This window comes from Coregonus clupeaformis, unplaced genomic scaffold, assembly GCF_020615455.1.
Source record: "Coregonus clupeaformis isolate EN_2021a unplaced genomic scaffold, ASM2061545v1 scaf2655, whole genome shotgun sequence".
Classification (NCBI taxonomy): Eukaryota; Metazoa; Chordata; class Actinopteri; order Salmoniformes; family Salmonidae; genus Coregonus; species Coregonus clupeaformis.
The window spans coordinates 53,914-68,810 of record NW_025536109.1 but is presented as its reverse complement, the minus strand read 5'-3'; the positions used below and the strand labels follow the sequence as shown (position 1 = coordinate 68,810).

Below are 14,897 nucleotides of genomic sequence, written 5' to 3'. Positions count from 1 at the left end.
GAAGTGGTAAAATGTCTCTGTTTCTATGATGGTAAATGTCTCTATGACAACAGTGTCTTGGCCTATATTGTGTGAAGACGTTAAGGTATTATTTATATTGTTATCCATTTGGAAGAGTAAGTGTGAAAATACAGCTGAATAAGTGATCATTACCCTCATGTTGTCCTTCTCCTTTGCCCCCTCAGGTCCTTGGACTGTGTTGTCAGTCTGAACAGGCTCAGCAGTTGGAGAGAAAGAGGATTGTTCAGTGGTTGGAGCTTGGGTTGCTGTGGAGGTAAAAACAACAATGGTATTATGACTGGTGTACCAGAGAGACACAGGGTAGACTGGAACTGTAACAAGACATTGTAGCTAAGATATTTGACCTTCTTGTCCAGCTTATTTCATTTGCCCCAACATGTGGATTTTGTTGAGTTCAAACCCATGGTAGGACCACTAAGTTTTCCCAAAAGCTTTTATCAACAAAGTCAAGAAAAGCTTTAATTTTAATTAATTTAATTAATTTGTTTACATCCCTGTTATTGAGCATTTCTCCCTTGCCAATATAATCCATCCACTCCTACAGGTGTGGTATATCAAGTACCTGATTAAACAGCATTATCATTACAGGTGTAACTTGTGCTGGGGACAATAAATGCCACTCCCCTAAAAGGTGCAGTTTTGTCACACAACACAATGCCACAGATGTCTCAAGTTCTGAGGGGAGCGTGTCTGAATTGGCATGCTGACTGTAGGAATGTCCACCACAGCTGTTGCCAGAGAATTGAATGTTCATTTCTCTACCGTAAGCCGCCTCAACGTCGTTTTAGAGAATTTAGCAGTACGTCTAACCGGCCTCACACAACCGCAGACCATGTGTATGCCGGGTCGTGTTAGGCGAGCAGTTTGCTGATGTGAAACATTGTGAACAGAGTGCCCCATGATGGCAGTGGGGGTTATGGTATGGGCAGGCATAAGCTATGGACAAGGGAATACAACTGCATTTTCGATGGCAATTTGAATGCACTGAGATACAATGGTGAGATCCTGAGGCCCAATTGCCGTGCCATTCATCCGCCGCCATCACCTCATGTTTCAGAATGATAATGCACGGCCCCCAAGACGTAATGGATCGGTACACAATTCCTGGAATCTCGAAAATGTCCCAGTTTTTTCCATAGCCACCTGTATAATCACCAGACATGTCACCCATTGAGCATGTTTGGGATGCCTTTGAATTAACGTGTATGACAGTATGTTCCAGTTCCGCCAATATCCATTGACTTTGCACAGACATTAAAGAGGAGTGGGACAACATTCCACCGGCATACACAATCAACAGTCGGATCAATCTCTATGCGAAGGAGATGTGTCATGCTGCATGAGGAAAATGGCTGTCACACCAGATACTGACTGGTTTTCTGATCCACGCCCCTACCTTTTTCTTAAAGGTATCTGTGACCAACAGATGCATATCTGTATTCCCAGTCATGTGAAATCCATAGATTAGGGCTAATCATTTATTTCAATTGACTGATTTCCTTATAAAGAACTGTAAATCAATAGAATCTTTGAAATTGTTGCATGTTGCATTCATATTCTTGTTCAGTATATTAACATCATAGTGATCAGAATAACAGCCTTACCTTGGTCTGTACATTTAGCTGGTTCCTCACTCTTGGGGACAACAGTGCTGTAAGTCACATCATCACCATTGACAGGAAATGGGTCCTGCTGGTAGAAACACACAAAGGGGGTTGATGATAAAAACTCATCATCAGTCTACATGTATGAGATACCTTTGGATATTTACATAATCCACAATATAAGGCATGTATTTGTTTTAACAACATTAAGATATGAGCTTTCTTCCTCTCAAACAGCACAGTGTCAGTCAGGTTAGAATAGGAACAGGACAGAGAAGCAACATAGGCCTACTGTGTCTGCAAAGCTCAACAGGAAATCACAACACCCCTTAACCACTGACCTCACTACAGATCCTATTATTAGCTCTACACTGCAAAACACTTATAGAAACTGAAATCACACTGAATATAGAGTTAACATATATACATTGTACAGTTACAATACAATGGACATTAAGCTGAAGGGCAAATGTGTTGTTTTAAGTGCATCGTATGTCCATGTACTGCATTTTTCACAGACAGGGTCTTACCCACAAGGCCTTGAGTCAGATGAGAGGAACATGAGTGTAGCCTACCACTGAGGTGTTTGTTGTCTGGTCCATGGCCTTATTGTCCTCTGGAATAAAGAAAGAGAGATGGCATTAGAGACCTCTGAGATACACTAGAATAATACTGAATACATTAATCATAGAATAGTTATACTTTTGAGTCTCCTCCTCTTATGTCAAGATACATTGGTTATAACAGGCTAATACAGTTGTCTTCAAGGAAAATATTGATGTCTCATGAAAATATCTCCAAAATCAAACTTATAACTTTTCCAATATAGTCATTATAGAATGAATACTTACTATGCTTTCTCCACATCTTCCATGTGACTAGGACACCAGCTATCACCACCACCAACATGCCCAGAGGAATCAGTAGGACTTTTAGATCTATGGCACTGATGGTGAAAGACTATGTTTATTATAAAATACAGTCCATGAAATATCACAGTTAAATAGATTATTATTATTTGGTTTATGTTTTTTGTGCTAATATGACAACATGGAAACATTTGTTCAGCTCTTCACACCTTTTATGCATGAAACTTGACCTTCCAAGAATAGAGAAAGAGAATTGTTCAGTGGTTGGAGCTTGGGTTGCTGTGAGGTAAAAACAACAATGGTATTATGCCTGGTGTACCAGAGAGACACAGGGTAGACTGAACTGTAACAAGACATTGTGGCTAAGATATGACCTTCTTGTCCAGCTTATTTCATTTACCCCAACATATGGATTTTAACTTAGTATTAGCACTGTTGAGTTCAAACCAATGGTAGGACCGCTAAGTATTCACAAAAGCTTTGAATCAGGATACAGTTCAATTTGTTTCTGATGATAAGCCAAATAGACTGGATAAAACCAGATTAATACTTAATTATACAGTATCTGATTGCTCTCTACTCACTGGTCATAGTGGTGGTACTTTGTGTGGTGGTTTGTCGTCTGACAGTGATGTGAACAGGCATCATACGGTATCCCACTCTACACCTGTACCAGCCAGTGTTATCCATCTTCAGATCACTCATAGTCACCGTTAAGATGTTTCTTCTTGTGGTCTGCTGTAGGGTCACTGATGTTCCATCTATACTCCCAGAATTCCCCCACATACAGGAGACTCTGCCACCAATCCTGTACCACTTCATATGTCCAATGTCACCATAGTAACATTTTACAATGACACTCCCTCCTTCAACTCCAGTCAACTCCTGTTGGTCCACATAGAGTTCTGGAGTACCTGAACACAGAGGTACACACACCAAAGAAGGTCCTGAGTGATCAAGTGGTTTTTTGTAACAACTGACCACAAATATCATAATTATGATATGATGGATAGAGAACAGAAAGTAGACATATACCAACATTCCTCATGTCAACTTGAAGAATAATAGTGATACCAGTAAATGAAACCAGAACACCAGTCATGTAATCATATGGAAGAGTTGCAGGGATCTTACCTGGAGTGACAGATAGGTCGAACCATCCTGTCTGGACTATTGGTCCACCACTGATCTCTATAACACCAGTAACATCCAGAGTCCTCTGGCTCCAGATCAATCATTGTAACATTGATTGTTTGCTGGTTGATGTCATCAGAGATTGAGACCTTATTTGTGCTTTTAGGAGGGTCAGTGTGTACAACAGGGGAGCAACTATAAAAATAGTCTCCTTTACATAAGTATGTCACATGGGTTTTGTATTTCTGATCATAGCGACATGGGATGGTGGAGGAGCCTCCTATCTTCACAGACATACGATAAGCACCTGTAAACACAACAACAGAAAACACACTAGATTGGAATTCAATAAAATTCTCACAACAGGAAAATGACATTCCATCTGGACTATAACACACATAATACAGGAAGTGTAATTGATAAGACAAGCTACTGCTCCTGTCTTCAGAGTGTCAGCATGTGTCCAGTCCCAGTCCCTGACCTCAACTTCAGCACTTCATAGAAACATGTTACCCTTACCTGAGAGTCTGGAGAAGATGAGGAGGAGGATGGATGGAGAGGGAGAGATGAGAAGCCATTTCTGGGTATGTGTCTCCGTATGTTATATGGTACCAATGCACAATGTGTGTGTCAAGGACCAAGGCACCAAAGAGAAAGACTGAACTTCCTAACAACTATAGCTGTCTTTAACTCTCTTCCTGCTTCTGTTTGAGTGTATATGCCCCCCTCAGTGAAACTACTACATTCTATGAACTAGTTGAAACATAAGGCTCTAAGGCACTACAACTGATTACTTTATTTCATTTAATTAGCACATTTGTATATCTTATATCAAATAAAATCACGTATAGTGTTACTAAAGTTGGAGGACCCATTGAGACCAATGTTACTGAGTCTGGCTAGCAACAGTTTGTGGTCCACTGAATCAAACTGAATCAAACACTGCAGCACAATGTCGTTTTTCAATAAGTGCATTTATGATGTCATTCGCGCTCCCATTTGCCACACCTCAGAAACAATGTATTCTTAGGCCTACTGTCAATAAGGCTCACACAAGATAGTTTGAATTTCTATGAAGCAGGTGGTCTTTATTTGGCCTTTATTTGAGTGTCAAGGGATTCCAAACAGTGTTTTTGTAAAAACATGCAGAACCAATGAATGATCATAATAGTGCCATGTTATGGGACCAATCCTGTTCCTTCTTGTAGTTTCTCCTAGGGAGCTGGTTCATAGTAGCTCTCATTCATCTCCATATAGTCATCCTTTGCGTTACGCAAAGCGACGATCCCGGATTCTTTCACCAACGTCCTTTCATCCTGAAGTATGTTTTGTCTGCTGAAAAACTGTTTTTTTGTCGTCTGATTGACATTCTGTTGATGCGCCTGGAATAATGATGGACACCCTAAGCAAGACTGTATACTGAGAAAATAGGCATCTTTAAGCAAAGCTAGAACAGCAAGAGGGAGGAACTTGCATACTAATTAATAGGCTCCTCCTCTTCTTTGGGCTAAGACTTGACTGCACTTCCCATAATGTAACAGTGTTGATGTGCAGACCCCATCTATAGTGAATTGTGGTCACATTCAGAGAGATAAGCTGTTTCTGGATACTGTTTAACGAGGGTCATGCTCACTTTGCATCATATTATATATTTTGTTGGGTCTTGTCCAATAAGAAATTATATTTTTTGTTTACAGTTTGGCTACGGTGTGTCCTATTGAACACGACCCAGGTTGATTCACTTTGTAGTACTCAGCACATTAGTACAGTGTTTTTGGACCATTCTCTCTCGGCTCTCTCCCTGTCTCTGTCTGGTCCACTGAAGTAGTTACTTACATGACGTGTCTTCACTGTCAACCGTCGTGGTGGCTCACGAGGCAACATGACATTCTGCTGTATTGGCCTCAAGCAGTTCTGACGCCACGTGACAGAGAGGACAAGACAGAGAACAGTTATCACAATTACCAACATCTTCACCCAGATTCACTGGAATCAACATCACAATTAATGTGCATTTGTGAGAATGTGAAATTGAGACACTATACTTTAGAGAATTGTATTTCAAAGTTTTTCCAATGTTCTCCCACAACAAAATGCTCCAATATTATATTATATTTGCCTAATTATGATCTTCAAGATTGAGAGAGCAGAGAGGACAGAGTGGTCTCCCATCTCCTCAAAGTGTATGGTCCTTGAAGGCATCCTCGCGGTATAGGATGTTTGCCCAGTGTCAGATGGCATCCAAGAGCGTGTGTAGGTCTTCCACCTACAGTGTGGAATATAGAGAGACTTGTGTGAACTCTGAACCCTTACCCTACCTCATGTCCTCGCGCAAAGCAGTGTCCTTCTTCAGACAAAAGCCTGCCACAAAACATACATTGAAAATGTGTCACATTTTTAATATTGAGTTCATGATATTGAGTTCCGCGTGCTGTTGCTATTAAAATCCTATAGATGGCAGTACAGTTTAGGATAGAGCCTTACAGTATGGACTGCACTGACTTCTCCACATCCTGTGTTGTGGCATTATCTCTCTGCTGGAGAAGCTAATCTTCTTCTCCACAACCTTCAGCTCTGGACAGACAACACACTTTCACTCATAAATAAATAAGAGAGTAGAAATAAAAAATATTGCACACCTGAAGAGTACATGGGTACTCCAGCACATAGTTTAGTGAGAACATTTATGAACATGTAATGTTCCGGTCAAAGAGACCTTTGCCAAGACATTCATTAGTAGCCTAAATATTCTGTTTGGCAAACGGTGTACAGGCCTACAGGAGACACACAACCAAACCGCATGCTGCTAAAAGACGGACATAACGCTTTTACATTAGTGCTGTACTTGTGGACATATATTATGTAAACTTTAAGGGAAAAAAAAATATATATATATATATATATATATATATATATATATATATATATATATATCCACCTCACTCCTCACAACACATGTTCAAAACTTTTGAAATCACTGTCCATGCACACCTGGGTGTAAATTAGTAATTGGTTAGAATGATACCATATTGCACGAATGATTAGACTATGGCTACATGTGTAGACTTTAGATGCTGTCCATGTAGGCTATAAAGTCACAATCAATTGATAACTGTCCTAGTCCGTTGTCCTAGTAACAGAATGGATACAGGTGACGATGGAGGTGCAAAGGCTTGACATGTTTCATCAAGACAATATATACTGTGTTATATTACTCTACTCCTTTTCAAACAGCAGGATTTGGAGAGCTAATCGCTTGAGCGCACAGTTTGAGAGCTGCGCGGTCTTGTCCATGTGGCCTGGCAGTGGCTGCGCCCGATCTCAGCAGCAAAACAAACTCCATGCGGTGGATTAATAGTCTGGAAAACCCAACCTGACTGGTCACTGTTGCCTAGGGTCAGGTTTTTGAGACTAGTGGATTAGTCGCGCAAAATAATTAGGTATGTGTTTCAGATTGTTGTACTTACATTGAGGTTGGATTCAGTGTGGCACACCTTGACCATCCAATCCCAAAATAACTGCATAAAGACTGGTCTGGTTACATAAACCGCTGATTTTACACGTTTCCACAATACTGCCGCATGTAGGTTTAGCTTTATTTGATGGACAGCAAATTGTCCGATAGTGGCACTCTCTTGAACAGGAAGTAAAATGACAGTCGACCAATAGGTCTCACATACATTTACGTTCCTTTTCCCTCTCTGGTTTTGTCACGCCGGGTTGTTCGCTCAAAGGTGAGATATTTCATAAACTCTACTCTTTTACACAAATAACTGAAATACTGCCAGGCTTTTGACGTGGAGAAACATGAACATAGATACAGCGGTAGGTTTATGTACTACCTCAAGACAGGTCTACGCTAAAAATAAATATTGCAGCCAAACATTACAAGGAGAGAGACAGCCTACGTAATCGGCCCCTTCTGTTTTTAATTAGCTCTTTACTGACAGATTTACCCAGTGCGTTAGAATGTATATGTGGCTGGCTGGCTTCCAACTGAACCTGGCTGGCTTCTTTAGACATCAATTACACTAATGCATGTCTGTAGAAGTCGCACCTTTACCTTCAATTTTAAGTTCAACTGGTCTTTAACTTTACATTGAGCATTTATTTTCATTGTAAAATCTTGCACTTGGAAAGCTTTATGCCTCTATAATTTGGACAGTGCAGTGAATGGAAAAATATTATATAGCATAGCATGTGACATGTGTTATCAAAATCCAATGTCTTGTGTGACATTGCAGTGAAGGACTCCACATCTGGTCACATCATTGATGTGTGGATGATGTACCCACCATGATCAATGCAATGCAATATGTCATGCAACACACTCTATACTGTAGGGGTACCTGATGTCCTAGGGACAGTGAGGCTATACTGTAGGGGTACCTGATGTCCTAGGGACAGTGAGACTATACTGTAGGGGTACCTGATGTCCTAGGGACAGTGAGACTATACTGTAGGGGTACCTGATGTCCTAGGGACAGTGAGACTATACTGTAGGGGTACCTGATGTCCTAGGGACAGTGAGGCTATACTGTAGGGGTACCTGATGTCCTAGGGACAGTGAGACTATACTGTAGGGGTACCTGATGTCCTAGGGACAGTGAGGCTATACTGTAGGGTACCTGATGTCCTAGGGACAGTGAGGCTATACTGTAGGGGTACCTGATGTCCTAGGGACAGTGAGGAAGCTATACTGTAGGGGTACCTGATGTCCTAGGGACAGTGAGGCTATACTGTAGGGGTACCTGATGTCCTAGGGACAGTGAGACTATACTGTAGGGGTACCTGATGTCCTAGGGACAGTGAGACTATACTGTAGGGGTACCTGATGTCCTAGGGACAGTGAGGCTATACTGTAGGGGTACCTGATGTCCTAGGGACAGTGAGGCTACACTGTAGGGGTACCTGATGTCCTAGGGACAGTGAGACTATACTGTAGGGGTACCTGATGTCCTAGGGACAGTGAGACTATACTGTAGGGGTACCTGATGTCCTAGGGACAGTGAGACTATACTGTAGGGGTACCTGATGTCCTAGGGACAGTGAGACTATACTGTGGGGGGTACCTGACCTACTAGGGACATGTGTATATACAGTATATATTATTTTATAAATTCCTCACATGTGACTAGTAATAAGACTAAGCAATTAGCCATTTAAAATGTTTATCTGACTCCATAAAGATGATTTAGCAATATGCAAGAACACTATAGTTGAGTTACAGTAATAGGCAGTCAAGAAATGTCTGAGAATGGAATTCAAGTGTCTTTAATTACTTTGAAAAAAACATTAACAAGCATCACAAGGCATTATTCTAAGCGTAAACAAAGAGATGCCTAGAAGCCTAGGAAATGAGAATTGATCGTACAACTTTCCTCCATGAACTGGATACAGGATAAGAGAGTGAACAAAGGCATTTAATTCCATTTATAACATCTGAAGGTGTCACCTTTCAATCCAAAACCAACCACCATTGACCAATCAAATGATACCACGATTACACTAACCTAAACACTCCCAGGCACAATCTCCACAGGGTGTCACAGCTTTTAAAGGCTTGTGTGGGGAATCTGACCAATGTAAACAAGACAGAATTCCTGAGAAGACAATCAAACACCTTTGCATAATAGAGTAATTCAGAGTTACCACAGAGATCATACATCCAAATAGATGGCATCAGAGTTATCTTCAGTGAACAAGTTTCAGAGCGATACCAAACATGGATACTATAGCATTATTCTGTCACAGTAGTCAGTCCTTTGGATACTGTAACAGAGAGATATATTTTGGCTCCTCAGAGGGGGAAGGACTGTGTCATTATCGTCGGGAACAGAGGAGGACCAAGGCGCAGCGTGGAATGCGAACATATTTATTAATTGATGATCACACGAACAAAACAAAAAAACTAAAACGTGACGTCCCTGGTTACATTCACAAACCAACACAGAACAAGAAACCACACCAAATGAATGCCTAACGGCTACTTAAGTATGGCTCCCAATCAGAGACAACGAGCTACAGCCGTCTCTGATTGGGAGCCACCCTGGCCAACATAGAAATACAACAACTAGAACAAACACAAATGAAAACTCACACCCTGGCTCAACATACTAGAGTCCCCAGAGCCAGGGCGTGACAGACTGACTAGTCTTTGGGCATTGTCCTTTGTGCATTCCTTGTGTTCCTGGACAATTTGCCATGCAACTCCAGGTAACAGAGAGAACATAAAGTAGGGCCGAGCCTACAAATCACCCCTGGACAGAAGCTGTACATGGACAGCCTGTGTCCAATATAGGAAGAAATGGCCCGCACCACACGAGAATTCCTTCTTGAGTCTTCAGTCCAACTTATGGAACCTAACTTCTAGTCCTTGGGCCCATGCCATCTGGAGGGTCTTCCGGGGAATCGTTGACAATGTGCATTCCTTCAACCAAGCTCAATGAAACATAATTCTTTGTTGAGGGCAGAAAGATTAGTTCAGTCAGTTCTCAACATTTGATGAAACATTATTACAGTCAAGAGTTACTAGTCACTGTTTGGCTTTGTATGTTGGTCAGGATTGGTTGGTCTGGTCAATGGTATCCTCAAAGTTTAGCAAGTATGAATCAGATGGATATTAAATGGAATGAAAGGCCATTAAATGCATAATTAAAGTTATACTCTATCAAGTGTTAAATTGCACTTTTCTTTGAGGAAGACAGAAAGTTTAATTGAAAGAGCCTCTCCCCTCTGGAAGTTTGCCTTGAAAATATGAAAACCCTATTGATGAAAACAAATCACCCCAAGATCAATTCTTGAGTTTAGATGAATAGAACCAGAACATAATAATAACACATCATGTTAAAAGCAAAAAACGATGTTCTGTAAAACAGTTAATAACAAAAAATTACAACATTAAAGGTAGTGGCACATATGTCTATGTGTAGTAAGAATTAGCAAATATGAATAATTCAGTCATTTGTTAACCCAATCTGAGCCCCCCAAGTTGGAAACCTGTCCTATGCGTAACCAAGACAACCACAGCATAATAAACTCTCATTGTGTGTAGGCCAGTGACAGAAAATCTCATTTTAATCCATTGTACATTCAGACGGTAACACAACAAAATGTGGAAAAGGTCAAGAGGTCTGAATACTTTCTGAAGGCACTTTAGCTATAGCTGTCTTTAACTCTCTTCCTGCTTCTGTTTGAGTGTATATGCCCCCCTCAGTGGCAGATAGAAACTATTACATTCTATGAACTAGTTGTAACATAAGGCTCTAAGGCACTACAATTGATTACTTTATTTAATTAGCACATTTGTATACAGTGGGGAAAAAAAGTATTTAGTCAGCCACCAATTGTGCAAGTTCTCCCACTTAAAAAGATGAGAGAGGCCTGTAATTTTCATCATAGGTACACGTCAACTATGACAGACAAAATGAGAAAAAAAATCCAGAAAATCACATTGTAGGATTTTTAAGGAATTTATTTGCAAATTATGGTTGAAAATAAGTATCTGGTCAATAACAAAAGTTTCTCAATACTTTGTTATATACCCTTTGTTGGCAATGACACAGGTCAAATATTTTCTGTAAGTCTTCACAAGGTTTTCACACACTGTTGCTGGTATTTTGGCCCATTCCTCCATGCAGATCTCCTCTAGAGCAGTGATGTTTGGGGCTGTCGCTGGGCAATACTGGACTTTCAACTCCCTCCAAAGATTTTCTATGGGGTTGAGATCTGGAGACTGGCTAGGCCACTCCAGGACCTTGAAATGCTTCTTACGAAGCCACTCCTTCGTTGCCCGGGCGGTGTGTTTGGGATCATTGTCATGCTGAAAGACCCAGCCACGTTTCATCTTCAATGCCCTTGCTGATGGAAGGAGGTTTTCACTCAAAATCTCATGATATATGGCCCCATTCATTCTTTCCCTTTACACGGATCAGTCGTCCTGGTTCCTTTGCAGAAAAACAGCCCCAAAGCATGATGTTTCCACCCCCCATGCTTCACAGTAGGTATGGTGTTCTTTGGATGCAACTCAGCATTCTTTGTCCTCCAAACACGACAAATTGAGTTTTTACCAAAAAGTTATATTTTGGTCTCATCTGACCATATGACATTCTCCCAATCCTCTTCTGGATCATCCAAATGCACTCTAGCAAACTTCAGACGGGCCTGGACATGTACTGGCTTAAGCAGGGGGACACGTCTGGCACTGCAGGATTTGAGTCCCTGGCGGCGTAGTGTGTTACTGATGGTAGGCTTTGTTACTTTGGTCCCAGCTCTCTGCAGATCATTCACTAGGTCCCCCCTGTGGTTCTGGGATTTTTGCTCACCGTTCTTGTGATCATTTTGACCCCACGGGGTGAGATCTTGCGTGGAGCCCCAGATCGAGGGAGATTATCAGTGGTCTTGTATGTCTTCCATTTCCTAATAATTGCTCCCACAGTTGATTTCTTCAAACCAAGCTGCTTACCTATTGCAGATTCAGTCTTCCCAGCCTGGTGCAGGTCTACAATTTTGTTTCTGGTGTCCTTTGACAGCTCTTTGGTCTTGGCCATAGTGGAGTTTGGAGTGTGACTGTTTGAGGTTGTGGACAGGTGTCTTTATACTGATAACAAGTTCAAACAGGTGCCATTAATACAGGTAACGAGTGGAGGACAGAGGAGCCTCTTAAAGAAGAAGTTACAGATCTGTGAGAGCCAGAAATCTTGCTTGTTTGTAGGTGACCAAATACTTATTTTCCACCATACTCAAATTCATAATAAATCCTACAATGTGATTTTCTGGAATTTTTTTCTCTCAATTTGTCTGTCATAGTTGACATGTACCTATGATGAAAATTACAGGCCTCTCTCATCTTTTTAAGTGGGAGAACTTGCACAATTGGTGGCTGACTAAATACTTTTTTTCCCCACTGTATTTTATATCAAATAAAATTACGTATAGTGTTAATAAAGATGGAGGACACAGCAGCCTTTTAGTTGGTGTTGAGCAGCAACAGTTGAGATGGAGTCAGAGGTTCAGGTGCAAGAGATATATTTATAAACTGGGTTGTTCGAGAATGGCCTTTACTGAAGAGCTCAGTGACTTTCAACGTGGCACCGTCATAGGACGGCAACTTTACAATGTGATTTTCTGGAGAAAAAAAATCTCAATTTGTCTGTCATAGTTGACATGTACCTATGATGAAAATTACAGGCCTCTCTCATCTTTTTAAGTGGGAGAACTTGCACAATTGGTGGCTGACTAAATACTGTTTTCCCCCACTGTACATAACATTCTGTTGGTGGCAAGAATTTTGTATAATAATTGTAAGTTTACATTTTGAAACAAGCGTTGTTTTGTGTATCGGTTCATAAGCCATGGAATCGGAATCCCCACCTCCTACCCCTTCCACTTGCCTCTTCCTTTTTGCAGTAATGCTGCAATCAATTGGTTGTAATTTTGGATAGAGCAAACATTTCCAAATATTTTTGTTAGCTGGACATTTTACGTAACTCTCCACCTTTCCTATTCGCAATGTCATTAACAAAGATAAATCATTTTTTGTATGAAATTCTTTCAAAATAACGTAAAAATAAAAGAAAAACACGTGTATTTGAGTTTAACAATAATATTTTATGTAATATCTGGTCTGTCTTTTCTGGAGGATGAATCTGGAATTGCAACCAGCTTTGTATGGTTTGTTTTAGAAAGGGCGATATTTTGAAAAGCTTCCATTTTCAGTTAATTGAAAATGTGAGGTTGTAATCTAGATAAGGGCAAAAAGGCCATTTTTTACCAAAGGGTGAGCCATTCTTACTGATCTACTTGAGAACCAGTTCGGCTTTAAGTATAACTTTTGTATGATTGATGCTTTTAGTGAGAGGTTTAATGCTTTAATATTTTATAATTTTAGCCCCCTGAATTCATATTCATTATAAAAATAAGCACGCTTCATTTAATCTGTTTTGCCATTCCAAATAAAGTGAAATATTTCTTGTTCATATAATTTGAAAAACATATCACTCGGTGTAGGCAGGGCCATAAGTAAATAGGTAAATTGGGATATGCCTAAACAACTAAAAAGGGTGATTTTTCCACCAATAGACAGGTATTTACCATTCCATGGTAGCAAGATCTGATCTATTTTTGCTCACTTTCTATTAAAAATTGTTGTAATGAGTTCATTTATTTACAGAGTATGTCCACTTCATTGTCAGACCATTGTATTGGTAAACTACACCGTAATCTAAAAGTGGTATTTTTTTTACGATCCAATATATAATTTGGTACAATGATCATAGTTTGGTTGTAATCCAGAGAGTTTAGAAAAATCTTCTAGATCATCTATGAGGCTGTGAAGGGATCCAGATTGCATATTTAAGAGGAGACTTCAGCGTACAATGACACCTTTCACCGTTTTTATGCCCTGGATTTCTAGTCCCTCTACATTATTGTTGGACCTGATTTTAATAGCTAACAGTTTGATGGCCATAATAAATAGATATGCCGACCTTGGACAACCTTGTTTTACTCCTCTTGACAGTATAATAGTTTCTGAGAAGTAGCCATTACTTATTATTTTACACCTGGGTTTACTGTACGTAACTCTAACCCATTGTATCAGAGATTCTCCTAAATTAGAATAGTCCATGTATTTATATATAAATTCTAGTCGTACTTTATCAAAAGCCTTTTCAAAATCTAATATGAAGACCAGACCTGGCTTCCTAGATTTTTCATAATGTTCTCGTTTCCAGTATTTGTCTCATATATCATGTATCGTCCATGTAAAAAGTCTGATCAGGATTAATAATATCCTACAACACCTTTTTAATTCTATGCTCTATGCATTTTGCTAGGATTTTGCATCACAACACTGAAGTGTAAGGGGCCTCCAGTTTTTTAGGTGGACTGGATCTTCATACTTACCACCTGGTTTACAGGTTACCAGATCCTGTTGACAACACCCAACCCATTTGCCGGTGCATGTTTGAGATTGAGATGTATTGTTTACATGGTGTTAAAAAGATAGTAACACCAATTGTTATAGGATCGTTTAGGCCTACTCCAGTAGTGTACTATAGGATATAACAGCATTCAAGTCATAATATACCCCAATTGCAGTGCAATGTGTAGGTCTATTGGGGACTACTTCAGCATGAGGTATCATTCACAGCAACGTTGTACTCTTCGACTCTTTTAACAATGACTTGTTTACATACAACTTATCGACCACCAGAAGAACATTCTGCTTCTCTATTTGGAGCCTTTTGAAAGTGGGGTACAGGGAACT

At 40.2% G+C, this 14,897-nt stretch overlaps 1 long non-coding RNA gene across 1 annotated transcript; it reads right to left on the bottom strand.

Annotated features, from left to right (window-relative positions):
- Nucleotides 1–2,160: 2,160 nt before the first annotated feature.
- Nucleotides 2,161–2,773, bottom strand: LOC123488993. The gene is made up of 3 exons (XR_006660378.1): nucleotides 2,704–2,773; nucleotides 2,477–2,571; nucleotides 2,161–2,241 (listed from the first exon to the last, which is right to left on the bottom strand). It is a non-coding gene; the product is annotated as an uncharacterized LOC123488993 (long non-coding RNA).
- Between the last annotated feature and the right edge of the window lie 12,124 nt (nucleotides 2,774–14,897).